Source organism: Paroedura picta, chromosome 2 (genome assembly GCF_049243985.1).
Source record: "Paroedura picta isolate Pp20150507F chromosome 2, Ppicta_v3.0, whole genome shotgun sequence".
NCBI lineage: Eukaryota > Metazoa > Chordata > Lepidosauria > Squamata > Gekkonidae > Paroedura > Paroedura picta.
The window spans coordinates 108,959,297-108,987,237 of NC_135370.1; the positions used below are offsets into that span (position 1 = coordinate 108,959,297).

A 27,941-nucleotide genomic window follows, 5' to 3' on the forward strand; every position below is an offset into this window, starting at 1 on the left:
ATAAAACAAATTGCCTTTCATCCACTGAGTAGACAATAAAATAGAAACAATAAATAACAGTGCTGTCTATTTGTATCCTGTACCATAAGCAGTTTAAAAAGTGTAACTTTGGCAAGTAATTTTGTACAGTGTTGATCATTGTTCTAGACCCCCTCCCTGGATTTGCATTTTGTGTATATCCAGTTTTACTGGAATATAGAAAAGGTCTAGATAAAGCCTGAAATTATTTCATAGAGGACAATATATTCTAGGGATGCACCGATTTTTGATATGAAACAATGTTTGAAATTTCTTGTTTTATTTTGACATACCCCAAGTGAAGCAAGGCACTCCCCAAATTTTGAGATTCCTGAAACATCAGCTGTTCATATTATTTCTGCTGTTTTTAATGGGCAGGAGACATGGTATCCAGACTCCAGAGGCTATAAAGTTCTACCACGCAAGAAAATAATCATGCCTTTTCTGAAATGCTGAAACAAAATTTAAATTAATTTTGGAAGTATACACTTTTTATAGTTTGCCTAATTATGACTTGGAATGCTATGAATTAGGGTTGGGCGCTTTGGTGCCTGAAGTGGCCGGTCTCTCCTGACACAGCCAGCACCGCACCGCAGGGGGGAGGCACAGGTGTCGGGCGCACACAGATTGAGCAACTGAATGTTGAGCAACTGAACATACCAATTTATATATTATCATGAACAATGGATCTTCACGCCATTGGTCAGTTTCAGTTTAATTTCTGTGAAAGAACACTTGCATAATTTTATGGTTGGGGACCACCACAACACGAGGAACTGTATTAAAGGGTTGTGGCATTGGGAAGGTTGCGAACCACTGCTTTAGATCAACATGGCTACCCACCCAAATCTAGTAAAATAATAGCAATCAACTTAAAAAATAGTTTAACTAGAAGTACAGATTTCAAGCTCAAAAGCAGTAAAACATCAGAACAATATCCTTATTCTGTAGCAGAAACGATAACTTAAAATACCACCAGCTGTAACCAATCTTAGAAGAAGCGGATGTATCTTTAAATACAAAAATCATCAATAAAACAACAGTATCCATCAAGTTTGCTACCCCTCTGGCTCTGCTGAATCAGGTCTTTAACAGAACATCACATTCCAATCTAAAAGAATTCTTGTACTGAATTCATACAAAACATGTCAGTTTCTCCTTTGTGCTGAAACATATGCAGGAGTCTTGCTTAAAGTGGGCACTTTCTCAGCAACCAAGGAAGAGTAACTTACTAATACTAGGAACTGCAATCTGAATCCTCTAGTTCCTGGCTGAGTATAAGTTTAGAATAAACTGTTAAAGTAGTAGAAACTATTAAACCAAGACACCTCATCACATGAATTCCAGACTAAGTTATACAATGAATAAGAATCTAAGCAGGAATTTGTTATTTTTGTTATGAAGTTCTAAGTAATCAACCTATGGCATTCTGTGTAAACAGCCCAGAGCCATATGGAAGGGCAGTATAAAAATCCAAATAAAAAAATAAATAAATGTTGAGTAAAAAGCACCTTTTACTCAAACATATCTCCCAAAGTCAGACAAAGCACCATACAGAAATGTAATAGCCATGACAACCCTACAAAAAGAATTGAGTGTTAAAATATTTAGAATCCCATGTCCATCAAGTCCTCTCATCACTTTGGTGGGAAAGCAATTAATATAATAAATAAATAAATATGTTTGCTTGGGTTTTTTGGGAGTCTGTTAAGCTAAACTGAAAATCAGTACTTCAGAAGTGAATAAATATTATTTCTCAAAGCATGAATTTGTAAGAATTTGATGCACTTATATGAAATGCAATCCTTTGAAAAATCCCAAGTACAACCTTTCTTGTCACATGCCTGGTGTTACAAGCTTCCTGTGTTGTTCCTAGCAGTAATTTGGATGACTTTAGTCTATACCCTCATGGACCCTATAGTGACAGAAGTGAGCTTTAAGAAATTATACAGCAGGAGATGAAACTCTACTATTCCTACAGACACAATTAATCCTCCTTTGGTTGCCTAGGAAACAAAAATTCAAAAGGGCTCCATTCTGTCACTTTTCGTCTTTCCCACCAAAGGATAGCAGAAAGCATGAAATAAGAATGGGAAACTTTGAAGTTACAGGTGTTCCAAGTGAAGAGTTTGCAGGATAGGGAAAGTCAATCTCCCATCATACAATGAAGAATTACACTCGTGATTCACTGGGGGAGGGGTTCAGGAATTATTGAAAATCTTCACCTGGGTTTGCCAGTTCTAGGCTGGGAAATTCCTATAAATATGGGGGTGGAACCTAGGGTGGGCAGGGCTTGGAAAGCAGAGGAACCTCAGTGGGTATAATACCATAGAGTCTACTCTTGAAAACAGACATTATCTCCATGGGTACAAATCTCTGTAGTCCTGAGACCAATGATAACCTCAGGAAATCTTAGACATTGGCAAACCTACCTCCACCTTTACTGCCAACAACAACCAGCATCAAACTGGAGAGCCAATTTGGTGTGGTGTTTAGGAGTGTGGACTTCTAATCTGGCATGCCGGGTCCGATTCTGCACTCCCCCACATGCAGCCTGCTGGGTGATCTTGGGCTCGCCACGGCACTGATAAAGCTGTTCTGACCGGGCAGTGATATCAGGGCTCTCTCAGCCTCACCCACCTCACAGGGTATCTGTTGTGGGGAGAGGAAGAGAAGGTGACTGTAAGCTGCTTTGAGACTCCTTCGGGTAGGGAAAAGCGGCATATAAGAACCGACTCTTCTTCTTCAATATATATATATATATTCCTGTCCATTCTTCTTTTTTCCGAACAAAACTATGGGGAATCTGATAAGCCTTTGGATACAAATAAACAACTGATACAGTCATGTTAGTCTGTGCTTTCCCTGTACAATAGGCATTGTGCATTTCATTTTTGCATATGTTATTGACCAGAGGAAAGGCACCAATACACATTAGTAAGACCAAGGATCAGACACTTCCCAAACATATGAAGCTGAATGGCTGAGCAAGAGGGGGGGGGGAGACTCTACATTTATTATCCATCCTGTATCCAAAGAGATAAGGCAGGATAGAAACATTTTAAACCTATTAAATAAATATTTGAACCATCCATTCAATTTGAGAAGGGGGAAAGTTATCCATCCTGTTGTCTCCTTTCCACTATCTGTACACCGCCCGTGGCGCCGCGGGCGCCACGGACTAAATAAAACAGTAAGGGGTTCTGGGGCGGGATGTGTCCGGGATGAGGAAGGGTCCGGATTGGACCCTTCCTCATGACAGACAACCGGAGGGACCAATCGGCAGGCGCAAAGCGCCTGCCGATTGGTCCCTCTGATTCCCAGCCCCAAAAACCCCAGAGGAGCCTTTCGTCGCTTCCAGCCGGCGCGCCTCCGAGAAGCAGCAGAAAGAAAAACAAACCCCCAGAGGAGCCTTTTGCCGCTTCAAGCAGAAAGAAAAACAAACCCCCAGAGGAGCCTTTTGCCGCTTCAAGCAGAAAGAAAAACAAACCCCCAGAGGAGCCTTTCGCCGCTTCCAGCAGAAAGAAAAAAAAAAACCCAGAGGAGCCTTTCGCCGCTTCCAGCCGGGCGGCAAAGGCCATGGCGCCGGCCCGCGGCTCCCTCCCCCCCCCACGCAGTAAAAAACTTCCCAGGCCGCAAGCTTGCGGCCCGGGAAGCTTCTTACTGCGGGAGGGCGGGGAGAGGGAATCAGGGCCGGGGCCGCGCCCGCGCGGCCCGATCCGCGGGGGTGGCTCGCGGGCGCGGCCGGGCACGGCCCCGATCCGCGGGCGCGGCCCCGATCCGCGGGCGCGGCCGGGCGCGGCCCCGATCCGCAGGCGCGGCCGGGCGCGGCCCCGATCCGCGGGCGCGGCCGGGCGCGGCCCCGATCCGCGGGCGTGGCCGGGCGCGCCCCGATGCAGCAGAAAGGGGAAAAAAGCCCCCAGATGAGCCTTTCGCCGCTTCCAACAGGCGCGCCTACGAGAAGCAGCAGAAAGAACCCACCCCCCCCAGCCGCAGAAGAACAAAAAACCCAGAGGAGCCACCGCAGCCCAGCACACCACGCCTGGGACTCCCCGCCAAAAACCACCAGACGCCGAGGAGCTGCCACCTGCCTCCTCTTTCAGGTAGCCTGTCCCTCGCTCTGTCCCTCGCCTGCCCCTCGCTCTGGTCCCCGCCTGCCCCTCGCTCTGGTCCCCGCCTGCTAGCGCCCATTGTTTTCTTGATACAATGGGCTTTTTTACTAGTTTTTTAATATTTTGCCTATGTTATGTAAAGAACATTTCACTTGCACCATACGTTGCCCAGATTTCTTCCTCCTCATCTCAGGATGGTATCCTTGCAGGGGGCTTAGACAAAGCTGTATGGATTATAGACTTCTCTTGAATCACCTTCTAGCTAAAGCTTCCATTCTCCACTACCTGCCTCTAACTCACACACCAGCCAAGCCAGCTCTCTCACACAGAGACTCCCTATATAGTTTAAGTTACTCATTAGGGACTTGCATTTCAAACAATGAACATGGCAATGGTTGTCACAGGGTTCAAGGAAAAGTTCAAAGTAAATATATAAAAGTGCCCATTAAGAATACATCACATCACAGATGAACATAAAGCATTTAGAACCTTTATTATAATAGAACAGCTCTAACATTCATGTTTATAAAGGAATAGGTTTGTAATGTTTATTAGATCTATACATGGATGGATACATAAATCAACCTTGAATTGTTTGTAATCCACCTTGAACTTCAGCAAGAAAGGTGGAGTGCAAATGATCTGATTTCTTAAAATCCTTTATTTCTCCCTGTCAAAAGTTACCATGAGTTCCCAGACATATTGTATCTATGTAACTCACACCATATCTCCCCAGCTTTACATTCAGAAATATATATCACAAGATGCTCAGGATTCTGAGAATAAATACAAGAGAATGAAGTAAAGTTGTAAGTCCTCATCATGGATAAAAGTGACCTATAAATGAAGTAAATTAATACAAAATATAGCTTGAGGATATTAGGGTTGTCAGGTAGAAGGATAGTGCCCTGGAGGTCATGATGAGCATCAGCCTGGAGCGTGATTCCCTTTGCCATCTGAAACCAACCCCCTGGGAGGATGGCTTAAAGGGGATCCAATGGGCGTATGCCTCTGTCTGTCTCCCCAAACCTCCTGACAATGCGAGCTTGCCAACCCAGCTGAGTTGGGCCTTGCTCACATACTTGCCATCTCTTAGGCCCATTATGCATGGCCGCCAAAACGGCGATTTCGGGTCACATGGAAAATGCGGAAGGGGAAGACGCGAAGCAAACCGGTTATGCACGGGACGGGGTGTAACGGCGGCAAAATCCAGAGCGGCGGGTGTTGAGGCATTGATGCGGAGCCAAGGGGAAGCGAGGCGAGCACACCGCTGTGTCGACAAACGGGTGCAGCATTGGAGGTGGACGCTAGGAAGGGCGGCTACAGCCTGCGCAGGCGCAGCCCTGCTGGGTCCAACAGCCACGGAGGGGGAGGGAGTAAGTGAATCATAGAATCATAGAATCATAGAGTTGGAAGGGGCCATAAAGGCCATCTAGTCCAACCCCCTGCTCAACGCAGGATCAGCCCTAAGTGCGGAGCAAGCGGAGAGCGAAGGAGCAAGTGACTCCACTGCTGCCAGACCCTCCTCAGCGCCAACATGAGCTGCCGCCACGGATGCCGCCATCCTGAAGCTGGACTTTGGGAGGGGGGGTTTCTGGTGTCCGCGTGTTCCCATCCTCTTATTTTGCTCTCAGTTCGCCCCTCCCGTTGTTTGCTGCCCTGTTTCCTCTGCCCCCAGTTCGTCCCCTTTAATACTGTTTACCCCTCGCGTTTTGAGTTCGTCTTGCTGTTCACACTTGTTTGTATTACTGTTTTGCACTGTTTTTACTGTATTACTGTTTTATAACGTTTGTCTGTTTGCATACACCCCCTCGCCTGTGCTGTCGTTTGTGGTTGGGGGAGGGTTCGGGGATTGGTGGGTGATCGGTGCGGTGGCCTCTGTGCTGTCCCTAGATAGGGACATGCTGCCCTCTGTTCCCCGCTGGGGCTCTGCGCCCTGGCCCGCTACCTGCGGTGCTCCCCTGATCCCCCTCCCCTTTAGGCTCCCAGGCCGCCATTCTGTCCCCGTTCCCTTTGGTGCCCTCCTACCTGCTGCGGTGTTCCAGCAGCCGCTTCGATTGTGGCTCTGGCACTCAACCCGGAACTCCCTGGTTAGGCACGCGGCGCCTTTGGCGCGCTTCTGATTGGGCCTTGGTCGTCAGGGAAGTTGCTGTTTGTTCCGCGTTTTGCTAACGCGGCTTTTTCGGCAGCGTGCATCAAATCTGCAGCCAGTTGCAGCCGGCACCGTGCATTATCGGTGATTTTAGTCGCTGCCATTCCACCCTGAATGTGCGCTATTCCCCCCGTGCATAATGGGTCTTAGGGAGACCCGAATAATGAGGGAGACTGATTTGCAAACCTGTCTCCCTCAAAAGAATCCTTCCATGCTGGACTGCCAGCTATGACAATAAAAGCAGGAAAGAATAAACAATTATTTAACAATTCTTTAAATTGTAACCACAGCATATAGGGTAGGAGGGAAGGAAGCTTCCTGCAGCATTGCTGAGCAAAGAGGCTGAGCGGATGAACTCAGCCCCTTTTAAGGGCATCAGTGATGCCACCACCTCCCCCCCCCTCAGAAGCAACATGCGCCTAAATGAGCCTTGTTACCAAGGATCGCTGGTCAGGGACATTCCAAGGCACGCCTCCCAGTCAGTGGGAAATGCGCCTCCGCCACAGCAACACACGAGCCTTGGGGTGAGTCACAGCTCCGATTCCTAAAATTTTTTCATAATGGCACAGCAGATTAAAAATTTTATCTTACGAAGAGGGAAAGGGTAGATGAAGAGACTGAGCTTTTCAATACAAATAAATTATTTTACAATTTAAATTATCTTTGTTACAGACTTTGAGAAGTTTCTTTAAACTTTTCTTCTTTTCTTAGCACTGAGAGGATGTAATCACTATGTTTATCCAAAACATTTCTGTTTTGTTTTGATCTTTGAGTTCCCTGAACTCACCTTGTCTCTAGGAGACAGGTACCTTAAGATAGGACTTCCAATTTCCCATAGTTTCCTTCTGACTTTTGAGGAGTCTGAAATAAGATTTCTCTCACACACACATCTAAGGAAATTCACACACCTGATTTCTCCTTTTCTACTGGGTAGTGTTTCTCCTTTCCTTAGAAGAATTCCTCTCCTACCTTTTGACCTGAATTGGAAGTATCAACAAACTGTTGGTCAAAATTTCTGCCCCAGTTTTCCAGACAATGTGTGGATCAGCTTTTCTTCTTTTCTTAGCACTGAGAGGATGTAATCACTATGTTTATCCAAAACATTTCTGGTTTTTTTCTTATCTTTGAGTTCCCTGAACTTTCGTTGTCTCTAACACACAGGTACCTTATGACAGTACTTAGTGCTACAAGTGAGTGGTTAACGAGGCAAGTGGAGACGGTGAAAAAAGGCAGACAAACAGACAACCAGAGGCGCAGAATGGAGACGAGAGATGAAGGGCGGAGGGAGGCCCAGCCACTACTGCCAGAAGAGGAAAGAGGACACTCCCAACAACTCCCAACAACAGCCCAGTGTATATGAGGGACTGCATATTGCCCTATGCCCCCTGCAAGGCCTTGCGCTCTGCAGGGGCTAACCTATTTGTCATTCCCGGTCCCAAGGAAGCTTGGCTGGCCTCGACCAGGGCCAGGGCCTTTTTGGTCCTGGCCCCAACCTGGTGGAATGACCTCCCGGAAGATCTGTGGGCCCTGCGGGAATTGTCATCATTCTGCAGGGCCTACAAGACGGAGCTCTTCCGCCAAGCTTTCGGTTGAGGCCGGGCAGCATGAAGATCTAGTCCCCTCACAAATGTGACGGTTACGTATGTCATCTTCCCCCTCCCTTTCCCTTCTTAGTGGGTGTGGAATTAGGTTAGTTATATTGAATTTTGCCGCCATTCGTGTCTTAACTTTAGTATTAATTGTATTATGTTTTATTGTGCTTTTATTGCTTTAGGGGATTGGTTTTTATGTGACCCGCCTTGAGCCTCCGAGGGGAGGCAGGAAATAAATTAAATAATAATAATAATAATAATAATAATAATAATAATAATAATAGTAATAATAATAATAGTAATAATAATAATAAGCTAAAAGTTCTCCTCAGAGACCGTTTATGCATTCATGCTGGGCTGCAGGCTGGAGTTTTAGTCATGGCAGGTTGCACCACCTCTTCCTGCACCCACATGGAGAAGCATTTGGCCCAGTGTGCCTCATCCAGCCCATATTTGTGCTCCTGCACAAGAGCTGGGGCACTGAAGTTCTCAGTGCATAAATGGTCAGAGCAATGTTCACTTAAGCACAAACAGAATCAGAAACAACTATCTCCAGCACACAGCTACTATATCATGGATTCCCTCTCAGCTGTTCTTGGCAAGTCAGAGTCCTTGGATCACTCTAGCCCTCTCTGCCTAGTGAGGATCCCCCCCCACTTACTTGTTACTTTCACTTCAGGACTTGGAACCTGGCTTTTTTAGTGATGCCTATCACATAATTCCATATGCCCTGATCCAAACTAATCATAATAAAACAAATGATTGGCTGTTACCATCCATCTATAATAGTAAATCTATATTAATAATAATATAGGAGGAGTATGACTTGTATGATTTCTCTGCTGTCCATTTGAGGCAGACATAATACATCAGAAAAAAAATATTAGTGACAAAATAGATTAAAAAAAACTCATTAGGGGGCCATATACGTTACACATTTCAGAGACCTAATGTTTTAATCACTAGTATTTTTTCTTAAGGTTGTTGTTGTTAGGTGCGAAGTCGTGCCTGACCCATCATGACCCCATGGACAATGATCCTCCAGGCCTTCCTGTCCTCTACCATTCCTCAAAGTCAATTTAAGTTTGCACCGACTGATTCAGTGACTCCATCCAGCCACCTCATTCTTTGTCATCTCCTTCTTCTTTTTCCTTCAATCGCTCCCAGCATTAGGCTCTTCCCCAGGGAGTCCTTTCTTCTCATGAGGTGGGCAAAATATCTTCAGGACCTGGCCTTCTAAGGAGCAGTCAGGGCTGATCTCCTCTAGGACTGACCGGTTTGTTTGCTTTGCAGTCCAAGAGACTTGCAAGAGTCTTCTCAGCACCAGAGTTCATAAGCCTCAATTCTTTGACGCTCAGTCTTCCTTATGGTCCAACTTTCACAGCCATACATTGCAACTGGGAATACCATAGTCTTGACTAAACACACTTTTTGTTGGCAGGGTGGTGTCTCTGCTTTTTAGGATGCTGTCTAGATTTGCCACTGTCACTATCTCCATTTCTTCCCCATCTATTTTGACAGGAATTGAGAGGGCCGGATGCCATGATCTTCGTTTTCTTGATGCTGAGTTTCAAGCCAACTTTTGCACTCTCCTCCTTCACCCATATCAAAAGGCTCTTTAGTTCCTCTTCACTTTCTGCCATTAGAGTGGTATCATCTGCATATCTGAGGTTGTTGATATTTCTCCCTGCAATCTTGATCCCAATTTGTGACTCATCTAACCTCACCTTTCTCATGATGTTCTCCACATACAAGTTAAATAGGCAAGGTGAAAATATACAGCCTTACCGAACTCCTTTCTCAATTTTGAACCAATCAGTTATTCCATGCCCAGTTCTCACTGTTGCTTCTTGACTTGCATATAGGTTTCTCAAGAGACAGATAAGATGCTCTGGTATTCCCATCTGTTTAAGAACTTGCCACAATTTGTTGTGCTGCACACAATTAAAGGCTTTTGCATAGCATAGAAGTAGATGTTATTCTGGAACTCCCTAGGTTTCTCCATGATCCAGCATATGTTGGCAATTCGATCTCTAGTTATTGGGGTTACATGTCATTAAGTGTGTTATTTGTTTGTTTGCTTGTTTGGAACATATATATGTCCCTTCAAGGCCGGACACTTCCTTTGTTCTAACTTAGTGTGTGTGTTTGTGCTGGGGGGGGGGGTCATGTCACTCATGGCACAGCAAAATTACCTGCTGAATGTTTTTGATCTATATCTAAGTACATTTGGGGTTAGATAATATCTTACCAAACACAAAAACATGAGAACATTCTAACAATATTTACAAGAATCACAGATAATTTTTCACATTAATACCCATAAATTACTTTGCCTAGACTCCTACAAAGAAGCGAATTGCTAAAGCCATATCTCTTTGATTAGGACCCTTTTTCTCTTCTAGCAAAGTACTAGGGAATAGGCAGAATCTTGATATTTTGCATAAATTCTCTAAGAAAAAATGTAAGTTTTCTGATCAATGATTAGCAGAAGTTTTGTTCATGGACAAAATACACAGATGAAAATATTCCTTTTAGCATTGAGGTACTTTTATTGTTCTCATGAACAGTATAGTCCATGAATTTGCTGAAATGCCTATAAGAATAAATAAAATAAATTGAAACAATAAAGGACAAAAATAGCACAATAAAGCATACATGCTATATAAAATTATTTTTTAAAAAATGCATCTCTTCATTCTCCACAACTTCCAATAACTACATCATGAAACTGTGCAGCATTCTGTCTATTGCCATACTTCTCAGTTGCAGCATCCATTAATTTTAGCTAGTGCACTTTCACAATCTTTACTGCACACTCTGATATCGTGAATTCACATATACTGCAAACTGTGATTCTTCTCAACAAAAACCTATGGAAGTTATCTATGTTGATGGTGAAAACTGAATTCTAACAGTACTGCAAGATATAATAAAATAATATAATGCATGGTCATATAATAATGATATATATCTTACAATAAAACATGCATAATGGTTGGCAACCCATGGGTGCCAACCATTTCAGACCCAGTACCCAGGAAGTCTTACTTCAATGATATTGATGTGGGAGGCAGAGTTATGACTGCCCCAGTTTGAAAGCCATGACTGTAGGCAATTGTGCCAGGGACAGGAAATACAAACTAAATAATGGTGTACTGAGAAATTCAAGGGCCAAATCAGAGAAAAATCCTTTCAACCAGTTAGTAACTTCACCTCGCTGTACTGATGTTCTTCTCAGCATGCATGAAGAGAGGTAAAAAGTGGTGTGTCATTGCTGTATATAGCAAAGGACGGGGGGGGGGGGAAGTTGCTCTATGGGAAATAACCTAACAGCAGGACTTGCAGGACCCATCTGAGATCCAAATTCATGAACTGAAGACCCCTTGTCTACACTGATTAACAAAACTGGTCTCCACCAACTTTAGATCCATACATTTAAACAGCAGTGCAAACTATGACAGAACCATACATCTATCATGTTAAACTTTATATATAAACTTAAAACATATACATTGCCCAATCATTTAATATCTGTACCATTTCCTGTTCCCTGTAAGCCGCCATGAGCCTTCAGGGAGGGTGGTATATAAATATAATAATAAATAACTAAATAAAATAAATAAATACTAATAGAAGTCTAAAATTAGTACACTAATCAAATGTTAATATGCCAAAGAAATGAAAGAGATATATAAAACAATTTTATTACAGACCTAAAATCAGCTATATTAAATGCAACCTTGATAATGTTACCTTGTGCTGCTAAAAACATAGGTCATAGACAATGCCTTTAATGAGATATTTACTGTATTATTGCTGCATAACTTCTGGCATTCTTGAGATATTTACTGTATTATTGCTGTATGACTTCTGGCATCCTCAAATAATCATGTTTTATTAAATACCGTGAGTGTTGAATATTAGCTCCAGTGCTTAGAAGATATATACATAGCTTTTCAATAAAACAATTTTATAGGGGAGTGGTAATTGCCTTTATATGGAACACTGCCATCTCAACACTAGTTCCAATGAAAATTGGGAAAGGATCCTCATTTTTTTAAGTAGCTTGAAATGAATATAGAGATTTTGTTTTTACAAACAATTACGTCAAGATAAATCTGGAACTCATTTTTAAAAACTTACACTTGTTTATTCCTGCTAGAGGTGAATTCAAGGCTAAAAGAAGAAAAAAACCTCAGAAGAATCAGAGGCTTTCTTTTAGCTCATCTGTTTAATCTGAGATATACTGTGTATTCCACTCTATTCCAATTGTACCTTTAACTCCTGGGATTTCTTCTGATGATCTTTCAGTGAATTCACAGAAGGGAGCAGAAGCCTCTCATTTTCCCATTGCCCACAGGCACCAGAGGAACTATTTTTCTTAGTTTGTTTTGTCTCACGGATGCCCGTTTCTGCAACTATGGGACTATATTACCCACAAAAAGCACATCCATGTGTGGAAACATGAGATCCATAACAGCAGATAGTCTTTCAAAACTAGCCATTAAATCCTCACAGTGTTTTCTGCACCCAAGGGTTTTTGAAGAAGTTTTTCCTCATCTATTATTTGTTTTGGGTTTTCAGCATATAGGGTGCTTTTTCTTCAATCCCTAACTTTTAGGACTACAGATACATATTGCCTTGTTGTTGTTAGGTGCGAAGTCGTGTCCAACCCATCGCGACCCCATGGACAATGATCCTCCAGGCCTTCCTGTTACCCAAATTGCTGGGGATAGCAAGAGGCTGGGTAACACAGGATCTTTACTACCAATTTTTATGGGGTCCTTTCCCTAGAAGAAACCCTTTTTAAATGAAGAAGACAAAAGATTACACTCAGGGGATTTATTTGGGGAAAATATCAGGGTTACATTCAAAACACACACAGAAGCAAAAACCATACATACACTAAGTTCTACAGGAGGACAAGTTCCACTAAGTTCTACAGGGAGACAAGTTCAAGATACTGCACCTTTCTTGGATCCAAGCAGCCCAGACACAGGGTTGACGACATCAGGGGATGGACAGGATGCCAGGTGTGGACAATACAACACACACACACACAGGGTGTGCGCAAGGATTGATATAGTGTTTGAAATTCCCGGGCCAGCCCCAGAGACTGCCCACTAGGAGGTCCGTGATTGTTGATTGGTCTCTGATAATATGAGTACCTGATAGGTGGGTTGAACTGTGAGGTCACTAGAGTGGGAGGTGTGGAGTAATCTCTTCAAGTAGAACAATACCTTGGCTAGGTGTAATGTGTGGCTAATGGCCCCGTCTTTGTTTTATCAGGAAGGACTGGGGGAAGACATTTGGGGATAAGAGATGGTGCTAGACAGAAATTACACTGGACAAGAGAGACAAAAGAAGTTGCAGTTAGTACCTTGAAGGGATATTCCTTTCCTGTAGATAGTCTAATGGTCTTTGGCTGGGGGGGGGGGGTGATTTAGATAATGTGCACATTTAGCTCAGTCAGTTGGGCAAGGAGGAAATGTAAGAAATCTAGTGAAGCCCAAACAAGACGGAGACTTAGCCTGGCTTCCTAGGTCTCTTAAGGGGCCCTACTGACTCCATAGTCAGTCTCTGCCAGGCTTGTTTCTGTGTGTGCCAACCTGCTCAGAGTCCAGTCATGGGCCTCTGTGCATGAAGGTATCTCTGTGTGAGGCACCCTTCCATTATAGGCTACCTCTAGGGTAACATTCCTGTCCTCTACCATTCCCTGGAGTCCATTTAAGTTTGCGCCTACTGCTTCAGTTACTCCATCCAGCCACCTCATTCTCTGTCGTCCCCTTCTTCTTTTGTCCTCGATCGCTCCCAGCAATAGGCTCTTCTCCAGGGAGTCCTTCCTTCTCATGAGGTGGCCAAAGTATTTGAGTTTCATCTTCAGGATCTGGCCTTCTAAGGAGCAGTAAGGGCTGATCTCCTCTAGGACTGACCGGTTTGTTCGCGTTGCAGTCCAAGGGACTCGCAAGAGTCTTCTCCAGCACCAGAGTTCAAAAGCCTCGATTCTTTGACGCTTGGCCTTCCATATGGTCCAACTTTCACAGCCATACATTGCAACTGGAAATACCATAGCCTTGACTAAACGCACTGTTGTTGGCAGGGTGATGTCTCTGCTTTTTAGGATGCTGTCTAGATTTGCCATTGCTTTCCTTCCCAGGAGCAAGCGTCTTTTAATTTGTTTGCTGCAATCCCCATCTGTAGTGAACTTGGAGCCCAGGAAAATAAAATCTGTCACTATCTCCATTTCTTCCCCATCTATTTGCCAAGAAGGCCGGATGCCATGACCTTTGTTTTCTTGATGTTGAGTTTCAAGCCAACTTTTGCACTCTCCTCCTTCACCCGCATCAACAGGTTCTTTAGTTCCTCTTCACTTTCTGCCATTAGAGTGGTATCATCTGCATATCTGAGGTTGTTGATATTTCTCCCTGCAATCTTGATCCTCTAATGTGACTCCTCTAATCCCGCCTTTCTCATGATGTGCTCTGCATACAAGTTAAATAGGCAAGGCGACAGTATACAGCCTTGCTGAAATCCTTTCTCAATTTTGAACCAGTCAGTGATTCCATGTTCCGTTCTCACCGTTGCTTCTTGACCTGCATATAAATTTCTCAAGAGGCAAATAATATGCTCTGATATTCCTATCTCTTTAAGAACTTGCCACAATTTGTTGTGCTCCACACAATCAAAGGCTTTAGCATAGTCAATGTAGCAGAAGTAGATGTTATTCTGGAACTCCCTAGCTTTCTCCATGATCCAGTGTATGTTGGCAATTTGATCTCTAGTTCCTCTGCCTCTTCAAAATCCTGCTTGTACTTCTGGAAGTTCTCGGTCCACATATTGCTGGAGCCTAGCTTGTCAGATTTTGAGCTAGCATGAGAAATGAGTGCAATGGTGTGGTAGTTTGAACATTCTTTGGCATTGACCTTCTTTGGGATTGGAATGTAAACTGACCTTTTCCAATCCTGTGGCCATTGTTGAGTTTTCCAAATTTGCTGGCATATTGAGTGTAGCACTTTTACTCATATTGCCTAAGAGACTTTAAAAACGATCCCATCTGTGCTATCACTGGAGGGGGAAGGGGGGAAGAAAATACAACCTACCAATCCCCTTTGGACTGCTCAGTGGATTTCTTATAGCTCAGGTTTCAAACTAAGAGATGGAGAATGAAGATCTGGCTACAAACTCCAAGCTGATAGGATCTCACACTCATCTATTACAATAACTCATTTTTGTGGTCCATATGCCAGTGGATCTCAAAACTATGAGGGAAGGTAGGACAGATTTGTCAGTAACATCTTACATTTCAAAATGTCTACAGAGCTGTGCACCACTTTTTTATGAGCAACTATTATTATCTGCCCTAAATTGGTAGCAAGTGACAGGCTATCAAGAAATTAAATATCATAACAGTAAAGAAGATTAACTTTACACTGAGCCATTTGATTCAAATTCATTCTCTTTTGCATCATTACTGCATAATTTGAACATCACATGCAATTTGACCCTTCAGAACTGAACAACAACAAAAATAAATCCTGAAGTACACTAAGGCTTTTGTGAGTATTAATATCTTTTTTTTTCAACGTGGATTTTTGATTTTTGGCTTTTCTGAAAGCCTTCATGTAGTTGAAGCAGCACTGTAAGTCTGTCTGACAAATCACAGACACACAGGACTTCATTGTTTGCATGTGTGAACAATCTTCTCACTATAGAAGGGAAAATTGCAACCAGAAATACAGCTCTACTGATGGATTACAAGCCATATTTCATATCTTTGCAGATTTCATCTGCACAGCAATTCAATGAAGTAGTTTAGCGTGACAAAGTCTCAAAACTATAGCTATGTGGAATATAGGTATCTGCAATGGAGGCAACCGTGGATTGAACAAGCAGCTAGGAATGATACAGCAGTTCTGATTGCCTTTTAAATATGACTCACTATCTGTTCAGCTCATTTCTCTTTAGATCAAGCTTTCCCATTCCAGAAGACAGGTATGGAAATACGGCTGCAAATTCTGATAATCACCATATTTTCATTATATAAACAGTTGCAGTTATCACTTGCATACAAGTGGGAGATAGGTATGTACTGGAATGTAAATAAGCTTCTTCTCATTCTTAGGAACCTGAAGTGGAGGATCTATTTTAACCAAAATGGAACAGTCAGGCAAAGACTACTAACCCAAACTCCACATGTCCTATGGAACTTGTTGCATTTTTCTTATAGCCCAGATGGAAAAAATATACTTCAAGTACTAGACAAACTAAATGAGGAGTTTTCAATCCCCTGACCACTTTTTATTTTAAATTGTATCTTCATTTCTAAATGGAAGGAATATCCTTCCCCCCCCCCCACTTGCTCAATAGAAGAGGTTAGTAACAGGAGGAAATTATGTGATTGCTTTCTCTGGTACAGAGATGTACAGAAGCTCCGCATTGTACAGAGGTGATCTGATCCTTCCTCATCACTGATTTTTTGTGTAGTGTCTGGTTTGGTCTATTGGTGGAGCAGTCCAAGTATCAGCCCAGTTCCCCAATCTGTACCAAGCTGTTATGGGTTTCAAATTCTTTTTTTTTTTTACAGAAGATAACTGTTTATATTTATTTACAGAACTAAAATCCTGCCATTCTGTCCTCATCAGGGTCACCGTGGCACCTAACAGATTAAAAACCATGAAAATTAAACAAAAAATCATCATTCAAACAATTAAAGCAAAGTTACAATACAACATCTATATAAAATACAATGAAATTCACATGCATAGGCAGCAGTTAGGAACAGGGCAGGACGGAGAGATCACTGATAGAATGGCAGATGAAACAAACAAACAAAATATGAGCTCTATATGGCACTGTCCCATTCTGTTGCTACTTTTAGGTGTTATGTTTTTGCAGTTCAAATCAAACAAGTGCGTTATCATAAAACTATAAGAGCCTGCTGGATCAGAGCTAATGAGAATCATCATATTCACTATAGCCAACCAGATGATGAAGTTCCCTAGCAGGGATTCTACTTTTATATATTTGGGTTTCCCTTTTCTATACTTTTGCTGCTCTTTGGTATCCTGCATGAGGGGAAGCAACCAGAACCATATATCTATAGGTGATTATCAATCACTGATACAAAATGAATCAACAAGCTACCCACTGCAATTGTGCTACCACTACTACCAGCTCAGATCCCATCAATGTATACTTGAAAAAGTGAATTCTATCCAAACACATATTCCCAAACCAGATAAAGTCACTTGAAGTTTGGAGAAGTTCAGGAAAAAGGAATAGCTCCAGCAACAGTATCTACATTAAATAGAGGACTGAAATACAATTGTATCCTGAGTGGTACATATGAAACACAGCAATCCAACTGCACTCTACTTGTCAAATGATGTGAATCAAGAACCTAGCTTTGGATCACTCAAGGATTCTTCACATAATGGGCATGGACTAGAACCCATGACTGGAATAGTGAAATGATTTGGAGCATAATATTGGTAGATTGGGAAAGGGTTAAGCATCCCTTCTCCAATATGAATTCCTCTCCTAAAGCTGCTTCTCATATTTAAAAATGCAACCGATACATTTGTGGATGATATGTAGACTTTAATCTTGTATTTATCTTGTACTTTGATCTTGTCATATAATCATAGAGTTGGAAGGTACCTCCTGGGTCATCTAGTCCAACCCTATGCACTGTGTAAGACACTCACCACCCTATTGCTCATCTACTGTAACCTGAAACTTGAAACTTCACATTATCAACTTCTCCATCAGATGGCTATCCAGCCTCTGTTTAAAAATCTCCAAAGATGGAGACCGCCCCCCCCTGAGGAAACTTGTTCCATTGAGAAACCACTCTAACTGTCAGGAACTTCTTCCAGATGTTTAGATGGAATTTCTCTTGAATTAATTTCATCCCATTGGTTCTGGTCCGTGCCTCTGGGGCAAGACAGAACAACTTTGCTCTATCCTCTATATGGCCTTTTAAAAACATGATGATGGCTGTTATGCATCATAAGACTGGAGTTAAGTCTTGGAATGAGCAAATATTTATATTGTATGTTTTTATATTTAAGTTTCATCAACTGTTTTCATTTTCTGCTTTTTTATTGTGTCTTTTGCAGGCAAGTTGTGTATGCATGTTGTATGGGTTTCAAAGAATATTTATGTGCAAAGGGCATTACATATAAACCACAGTACAATTCTGATTTATTGATGCACAAATAATAGATACATATATTTGATAAGCAAAATACGGTACAAAACCCAGAAAATGGAGCAAAAATAAAGAGCAGCACATTCAATTGGCAACAAGGGAGAAGCAAAAGGGGCATTGGAGGTTGAAATGGCACATATGAAAAATGTAAAAATATTTTCCAATTTGGATCACAATGCCAGTAAGAAAGGAACCAATTGCCAATTTGCACAGGCATGTTCCAATTTACTGAACCAGCACAGAAACTTCCAGGACATTTGCCTCTATGCCATGTAGCTCAGTTTGGAAGACATACGGACAATAAACAATCTTCTCCAGAGCACTTCTTACTTTTTAAGTTGTAAACAAATTGAAAATTAGAGCCAAAAGGCGCAATCTAGCAGGACATTCTCCTGAACAAACTCCACTTAAATATAAATGAGCTGAACTACCAGACCTTGAAAATCTCCCTTTCATTTTCACTGGTCTTATGAAGAACAACTTCCCAAGGGAAGGGCAGAATATAAATTTAATGAAAAATAAAATAATAAAATAATTAGGGATGTTCCCTAAAGCATACATATTATTTGTTTTGTCAGAAAATTGAATAAAATGACATCCTTACAAAGAGAAAGAAACCACAGACCGGTGGTCATCTAAAACATTCAAGACTGGGTTGGTTTAACTGTAGAAGCTGTGAACATCCTATAGCAATTCTGCTTTGGAAAAATAAGATGAAATGGATAGATCTTGGAGATGAGCAGTGCTGTAGCCAAAACAGATTTGCAGACACTGTCACATTATTCAGGATGGTGAAAAACGAGGTGGATTATGAAGAGCTGTAGCAGAAGTATATATCAAAATTCAGTGAATGAGCAAATGAAGTTTCTCAGTAAGCATACCCTATCATTATATGACTTTGATGTGTATCTAAATGTGTTCTAAAATGTGTGTTTGCTTATAGATGACATCTATCTTCACCATATTACTTCCAATGGCATGTATATTCTCCACCAACATTTTGGCTTTAGTCACAAAAGCTTCTTAAACTGGACTGTAGTATTTTTGCTGGCAACTGTAGATTCAGATTCAGCAAAGCATAATATCATTTCCATCTAATGTTCAATCAATTTGCCTTCTTATAAGCAGGTGATAAAAATATTACAAAACCACTTTGGATAACAATAAATTCATGTAAATCTATGAAGTTACTAAGAAACAGCTAAAACTGAGTTTGTGGGCCCCAATGCAGTGGCACAATGGGATATTCAATAGTTGCCTACTGCAAATTATAAATGAGTGAAAGGCATTGCACCTTTACTAACCAAAGCAAGGAATGGCTAGTGCAACACAAAGTAAACAAACTTCAGCAAGCCCATGTCATCTTGGAATCAGCACCCGGATCTTGGTTTCTGCTCAGTAGCTGTGGCTGTTTATTCTTCGCTGGTCTACATATCAACAGTTCTTATGATACTGTTTATTGCTACAAATGTAATAATCCTTCTGGAGAGAGCGTTAATGCATAGCTAAAAGACAGAATAACAGAACCCACTCCAAGTCAGAGCAGCAGGGATACTTCACAATAGAAGAAGAGCTGGTTTTTATAACCTGCTTTTCACTGCCCAAAGGAGTCTCAAAGCGGCTTACGACCACCTTCCCTTCTCCCCACATCAGACATCCTATGAGGCAGCTGGAGCTAAGAGAGTTCTAAAAGGACTGCTCTGTGAGAACAGCACTATCAGGACTGTTACTTACTTAAGGTCACCCAGTTGACAACATGTGAAGGAGTGGGGAATCAAACCTGGCTCCTCAGATTAGAAGCTTTTGCTCTTAACCATTGCTAGGCATCAAAGCAAAGGAACAAGTTGCACAACTATGCTTCCAACTATATATTTTCCATCAGGAAGTTCATGGATATATGTTTCAACTAGTTGTATATCTTATTTTTCAGAACTTTCTACTATAGCATTAGTGAAAACCAATAAAAGCTCTGCCTCCTCCCATGCCTAAATTTACTCATAAAACAAAATTCTACAGAATGCAGATTACATTTACATCTTACTCAGCACAAGTCTTAGATACAAAGATTAATACTAAGACAGCTAAAGACACATCTCCAATGGGATAATTTTTAAAGAATCCACAGAACAAACATACCAGGGCCTCAGGGAAAAGACACTGTGCATTCTGGAAGTTTATTTAACACATGGGAACTTCCTTAACCCAAAAGTCAAATGCTTTATAATTATATATTTATGCTTGCCCTTAGCTTTATTAGCTTTTGTGCTTATGTAATAAGCCAAAAATGATTAACCCCAGAAGACTATGTGCTGGGCATATTTACATATTAATCCCAGCCACATTTCATTGTTCTTGTCTCCTTATGCCTCTTGCAGGGCTCTTTGCTCTGTGAGTATGAATCTGCTGGTTGTCCCCAGCCCTCGGGAGGCACGCCTGGCCTCAACCAGGACCAGGGCTGGCCTGGCCTGGTGGAATGAGCTCCTGGAAGGGCCCTGATGGAGCTGTCCAAGTTCCACAGGGCTTGCAAAATGGAGCTCTTAGGCCAGGTGTTTGGTCGAGGCTGGGCCAGGAAGATCGGGTCCCTTCCTGGATAGGCCCTGTAGTGAAATAGTAGCTTAAAGTCTTGTTCCTGAAACTTTGGTTCAGGCTTCGGCCCTGCAAAATCTTTAGTGGGCCTCCTGAGAAAGTCTTTGCTTTCATAGTGCAGGAATGTAGTGTCAAATAGTTGTACCTGTGGCCTTGAGAAGCTTCACTCTATTCGCACTTACTGATAAGACAATTGGCTCCAGTTGTCTCCAATTAACTTGTTATGAGAGATGGGCCTTGGGTGAGATGGGTCGACATTACATCATTTTGATTTAGGATTGGCTCCTCTAACTTGACATTGGTAACCCTATTGGTCAAGTAGTAAATTATTGCTTTGGAGATGATTGGGTAGTGTGCCCAAGACCCCACGTGGGAATCAGCCATAAAGGTTTTGTATTGTAACATCCTAAAAGTTAGTTAGTTCTGATTTGGAAAGAAACTTTGTCTGTGCCTTTGTGAACCTGCAACTTTGAAATTCTGTCTTATCATCATGCTATTCTTGTGAGTATCATGTATTAGCTAGATATACTTTATAACGTTTTTGTTTTCTCACTGCCAGTGTATAATTATATGTGTGCACCTTAATAAATATCAACTTATTTTTTAGAACTGTGTCATTTGATTCTGAGACAAGCTAAGACGAAGCCTAGCCCGCCTAACTTGTGCCATACTACCAACTAAGCCTTTTGACTGTGGGACTTGTCCCTGGACAGGGTCAAGTTCCCAAGTAATTCCCTAATAGGCTCCAAGACTGCCTCTGGGTCTTGGACGCCTAGGGACTTGTTTAGAGGTGGTGGCAGACTACCAGCCAAGGAGGATAGACTATCTGTCTTCTTGGGTTTTGTAACGGTTTTGTCTTCTCGTGTGCTGGGCATATTTGCCCAGATTTGCCCGTGACGGTGAGACCCTGTTCTCTAAAGTCTGCGGACTTGGCTTTGGGGAACTGGGGTGTGACCACATGGTGGCTGAGCGGTGGGATCTTCTTAGCTTGTTTTAAGTCTTTTTGAACTCTGTGCACATTGCTAGTTGTATACGGCAGTGGTTTGTTGATTTGGACTAGTCAGTCAGGATGGATGAGGGTTTTGACCCTGAGCTGGAAACTCTGCAGACCATGGATGAATGGAATATTGCAGAGGACACTGTTCAGACCCCTTTGCATATCGAGGAACCGGTGGTTGCACCGCACCCCCGGCTTTCAGAAGCTGAAAGAGAGTTTATGCGGAAATGGGTTGAATTGCAAGAAGCTGAGGAACGCTCCAGAGAGCTTCGTGCTTCGCTTCAGGATAGAATTGCAGCCGAGGAAGATTTACAGCGCCGGCATGCAGACCATCGTTATAACACCAGCTGGGACTCAGGCGAATGTCTGAAAAAAGCTCCACCATCCAAAGATTTGAGACAGGTGGGCACTGATTTTGCATGGGACTCTTGCCCAGTAGTGCGTTCTAAAGTTCGCCCTGCTCCACGGATGTGTGTAGAGGTGAGAGAGGCCAGAAGACCTCACACGCCTGTAGAAGTGTTTTCCCGGCCTGCGAATCCTTTTGTAGAGGTGAAGAAAGCAGCCAGTCTTCCTGACGCTTACCGTTCGGCCTCTTATCAGCGGAGAAGTCCCGTTGCCATGGATGATCGCAGAGAGCCTGAAGAAAGGTATTCGCCTCCCCCTCTTAGAGACAATCCTCTTCGCTATATTAACCCTAAGATGTTTCCGAAGTATGAAGAAGGTATGGATGTTCTTGCCTATTTTTCTAACTTTGAACAGCAATGTCAACTGTTTTATGTTCCTAAGAGGCATTACCTGACTCTTTTGAGATCTTTGGTGACTGGTGTATTGTCTGACATGATGGGGCAATTACCAGGGCAAGATGTCATGAATTATGACAAGTACAAGACTTTGGTTTTCCAGAGATTTGCCCGTGACGGTGAGACTTATAGACGTGCTTTCTGGGCAGTGGACCGTACTTTGTGGCTTTCTAATCTTCCGGGAGTTTTTGCAAAAATGCAACAGAATCTTGAGTACTGGGTTTCAGTAGAGAAAGCTGAAGGTTATGAAGGACTGAAGCAGTTAATTCTGATAGAACAGTTTCAGAGACTCCTGCCTGCTGAATTAGCCACTCTAGTGGCAGACCAACATCCTAAGACTGGGGATGAGGCAGCTGCTCTGGCAGAGAAATTTAAGGCAAACCGTGTGCATCTGCGGAACAAGACAGCATCCAGTGATGGTGCCAGTTCTTTTGAAAAGTCATCTTCTTCTGTTCCTGCTTCAAAGGCTGCCAGCAAACCCTCTACTGGTGGAAATGTGAGTAAACCAAAGACTTTTTCTCCTGACTCTCAGAAACCTGTTGTGCCTACAAAGTTGGAAGGTGGAACTGCCACGGAGGTTAAACCCCGCCTAGCTCCTTCCTCTGGCTTGTGCTTTTATTGCAAAAAAGCGGGACATGTAAAAGCTTCCTGTCCGCTTTTGCTTGCTAAGAAACAACAAACCTCGACCCCTAGTGCGGTCAGAGTTCTGTCTCAACCAAAGAACTGAGAATCAGATGGACATGCTGCTCCTGTTGTGACTACTGCTTCTGAGACTGTGATTGCTCCTGTTGGAGTTTCTGCCATTCCCAACTCTAGTTCTGCTGCACCCCAGCCTGTTAATGCTCCTGCGCATGTTAATTGGGCCAATTTGGAATTTTCCACACCTGTGACCATCAATCAGATGTTGGTGGAAGGATGGAGAGACACGGGGGCAGATTTGACTTCAGTGAGCAGAGATTTTATTAAGCCTGGCCAAACTCAGGCCGCTGTCTTCACTATTAATCCATTCGGCAAGCAGTCTCTCAAGATGCCAACTGCTATTGTGGATGTTGAGTACCAACAATACAAGGGCCAGAGCCTTGTTTTAATTCATGGGCCTGAGGACTGTAAATTCCCATGTCTTGTGGGGAATAATTTGGCGTACCTGGCATATTGTGCAAAAATAACAAACAGACCCCCTGAGAGGCTTCGTTACTTTGCCTCTGTAGAGACTCAAACTGACTGTGTTGAACCAACTCCAGTTGAAAACTGTCTTTTGCCTTTGACTGCAAGTGAAGTTTTGGTACCTGAAGAGTTAACTCCTCCTTCAACCCCTCCTGCTAGTGGCGGAGAAAGTGAAACCGCTTTTTGCGATTTGGAAACTTTACCGGCTTTTCGTCAAGCACAGAAGTCTGATGCTTCTTTGCAAGCCTGCCTTGAGAATGCAATTACTTCAGCTGCTTCCTGTGAGACTAATTTGCAATATGTGATCAAAAATGATCTGCTTTATCGTCAATACATGCCAAAGAAAAGACCTGCGGAAAGTGGTCCTGTTCTACAGCTTGTGGTTCCAGAGAAGTTTCGGTCTAAAGTCCTGGACTTAGCCCACAATGGACTTTCGGGACATTTGGGTGTCCAAAAGACTCTTGAAAAGATCAGCAGACTCTTCTACTGGTCTTCTGTCTCCAAAAGTGTTCGTGAGTTTGTTAAGACTTGTGACATTTGTCAGCGCGTGGGTCATGATCGAGATGCACCACCAATGACTTTGCAAAGTGTCCCTATGACTTCTCAGATTTTCGAGAAATGGGGAATGGACTTGGTAGGCCCTTTGAAACGTACTAAGGGTGGGAAACAATATGTCTTTTGTATTGTAGACCATGCAACCCGATTTGCATTTTGCCAGCCTGTCCCGAACACTTCAGACAATACTTTGGTTAAAGCTTTGATAAATGCATTTAGTGTACTAGGAGTTCCTAAGGTTATTGTTTCAGACTTGGGTTCTAACATGATGGCTGAACTCACTCAAAAACTGTTTGAAATTGCAAAAATTAATCACTTGACCAGTATTGCATATTGTAAATTGTCTAATGCCACCCTGTTTTCTAAAGTCTGCGGACTTGGCTTTGGGAAACTGGGGTGTGACCACAGGCCCATAGGTTGGACATCGCCAGTAGATACCCTTCCCAGGGCAGTAGTGGCTGTTGTGGTAGGGCATGAGTAGGAGGAGTTGGGTAGTACATAGATTGGTTTTTGTTGCCAGTTTTGGTTCTGTTATCTCTCTCTCTCTCTCTCTCTCTCTCTCTCTCTCTCTCTCTCTCTCTCTCTCTCTCTCTCTATCTATCTAATCTATCTATGTGGGTTTTTAAGGTTTTATTGTAAACCACCATGAGCCTGCTGGGTCTGGGAGTGGTGGTTAATAAATAAATAAATTCTGATAAAAGAGCTTTCTGACATGAGACCTGTCTTCCTTCCATTGCTGGGGGGCCATGGCAAGGGAAGGAGAGGGTTCATTTCCTGGGCCATTTTGGCCTTCTACCCTGCTACTGGCTTGCAGAGTGCAAATTCAAATTTACCTTGCAAAGTTGTAAATTTTTACAAAGTTACCTGGAGGACAGATGTCATTTCATCACAGTTATAACATAAGGGTTGTTGGAAGGTTACATTTTAACTGAGGAGAATGATGAATGCGGCCATGATCCCCTTGGAAGGAGGGCAAGATAAAAATGAGATACGCAGCTACATGAAGCCCAAGATAAGAAAACCAACTCTGCTTGCCTTGTGCTCTCCAATGCTGAACTATTGGAGTTGCCATGTAGTTTGTAACTTGCAGACTACTGAATATATAAAGCTGTTATAGAAGAGTAATATTAAAGTCTGCATTCTCCCAGATACATTTTCACGATAATACCCATACACATACTACATGTTTTAAGATGGATGAAGGTTCATTTCATAGTACTTTAACTACAGACTTTAACTTAATCCAGTTCTGCTATCATATGTCTGAAAGGAGGGTAGATCTGATTATACGAACTCTTTTTAGGTTGCTAACCTCTAGATGGGCATGGAACTCTCCCAGAAATAATTGATCTCCAGACTACAGAGTTTAGTTCCCTAGAGCAGTGGTCCCCAACCTTTTTGAGGCTGGGGACCGGCAGGGCATCGGGCCGCGTCCACGCGGACCACGCCTGCGGGCCGCGCCTGCACAGGCCGCGCATGCATGATGCATGGCCCGGCCCCGCAAGCTTGCGGCCTGGGAAGTTTTTTACTGTGGGGGGGTGGGGAGAGGGAGCCGCGGCCCGGCGCCATGGCCGCAGGTTGGGGACCACTAGAGACAATGGCTGCTTTGGAAAGTAGAATCTAGCATGTTCTTGCTGAGGTTGCTTTCCTCCCCTCCCCAAATCTTGCATTTCCCAGGCCTACCCTCACATCTGTAGAAATTTCTCAACCCAGAGTTGACAACCTTAAAACTCCTTGTGACACAGATTAGCATGCATACCTCCAAAGAGGCTCACTTTAGCTTACTATTACCTGGAGTGAGGAGTTCAGAATAAATGAAATCTGTAATGGGAAGGCTGACATGACTTTGTTCCCTTATTGTGCCAGCAGATGTAGTACACATCAATATCATCATTACAGTCCTATAAAACAGGGTTGCACTTACCTGCAACCACTGTTCATTGAGTGGTCTTCAGTGCGGGGACACACGGAACTGCCTGATTGCAGGCCAACCTCAGAGAAGAGCATACAAGCTTTTCTGAAGAAGGTTCTAGGCTTCTAGAGTGCTCTCCTCAGTCCTCTCTGTCTCCAGAGTTCCCTTCCCTGTCCAAAGGGTCACATGACAGAGGTGGGGTGACTATTCCATACCTCAGTAGTATTTCCATCCCTCAGTTCCCTTTGCCACTGTGAGGAAGCCCCTGTACTTTAGGTACAATCTTCCTCTCCGTTTCTGTAAAGCAGGCTTTCTCAACCAGGATTATTTGAAATTCTGGGGTTTCTTGATGGCCCTGGCGGGGTTTTCCAAATATTTTTTTATTTGTTAAACATTTAATGGCCAATATGACCATAGATGATCATGTTGACCTGCTCCCCCTCCCAAAATGGCCATTTATGGGCCTGAAGGTAGGAAGAGGAGGGGCCCTGTGTGGACATGTACACAGCTGTACTTCCCAACCATATTCTGCACAATCATGCGACCTCTGAGGTTTCTTGAAGTCTAAAGAATGTTTCAGGGGTTCCTCAACAGAAAAATAAAGTTGAGAAAGGATACTATAAAGGTTCTCTTGTTTCTTTAATGCTGGTTTCACCCAGGTCACCTGAATCCCCTGCAGTAGTGGCAGTGCCACCAGTCTCAAATCAGGAATGTTCAATAATCTCATGTTAGGGTTAGTGGGTTGACGCTCTGGAACATAGAATTCCAGCCCCAGGGCCTTTGCCATCTGGATCAACTGTTCTGAATACAGTTTCAAATCTTTTGTTGTTGATGGAGCTGCTGGCTCAGCAACTGTGTCCTCCAGCAATGTAATTGAAGTGCTTTCCAATCCCACTTTAGTGATTTGGTAGAGGATGTCCTTTGGATTGAAACCATATTGGGGTGCCATCATGTCAGGGGTTGGCCCTTGAATCTTTCCAGTCTGGCTCCTTGCCTGACCAGAAGACAGCTCTGGTCGCCCTCATGAAAGTTCTTCAGACACAGCTGAACCTAGGTGGCAAGCACTGACTTGCTTTTTTAAAGATCTGCCAGCAGCATTCAACACTATCAATCATGGGCTGCTTGCCCAGCACCTAGCCAACTTGGGGATACAATACACAACCCTTAAATGGATACAGTACTTTCTCCAAAGTCAGGGTCAGGGGGTAGCACTAGGGAAGAGAATCTCCCAAAAACATTCCCTGATAAGTAGAGTTCCACAGGGAGCTATTGTGCTGGCAGGTGGGATCTGGTACGCTTCAGGAGCACAGTGCTGGATCAGGGCTGATTCTGCACTGACTTTGTTTATTCCACTGAGGATCCTGCTGAATTCAGATAGATTACAACTCAGGTCTCCCTATATACCCCCTCCCCATTGAAACAGAACTGCACTCAATTGTAGAAGCTCAGAATGGGAGGGGGGGCCCAAGTGCAACAGGAGTCTCTTTCTTTCTGTTCTTGAAAGGGGGGGGTGGAGACAGCAAAGGAGTTAGAAAAGAAAACAAGAGGCAAATATCTGCTGAGAGAGGTTAGGGCTTCCAGAGCGCAGTCACTTTAAGGGAAGCCTTGCAACTGAGAAGACTTTGAACTGATATTCTGGCCAATCAGGGAAAACTTCCTTGCTATATCGTTTGAGGCTGCAGAGTTATTTTGCAAAGAGCACAGATCTGCACATTTACTCATGGTGGGTTTTTTAAATACTTAGGCTTATATCCACTCCAGGATATTGCAGGAAAGGTAAGGTCACCACGAATTAATCATGCTTCTTGCAGGGGGAAAATTTAAAGCGCCCAAAATA

The 27,941-nt window shown here is 43.1% G+C and overlaps 1 protein-coding gene across 5 annotated transcripts in view; it reads right to left on the reverse strand.

The window, feature by feature from the left end:
• Positions 1–27,941, reverse strand: part of NELL1 (neural EGFL like 1) — a 705,231-nt gene that overhangs the window by 154,925 nt on the left and 522,365 nt on the right. The window lies entirely within an intron of this gene.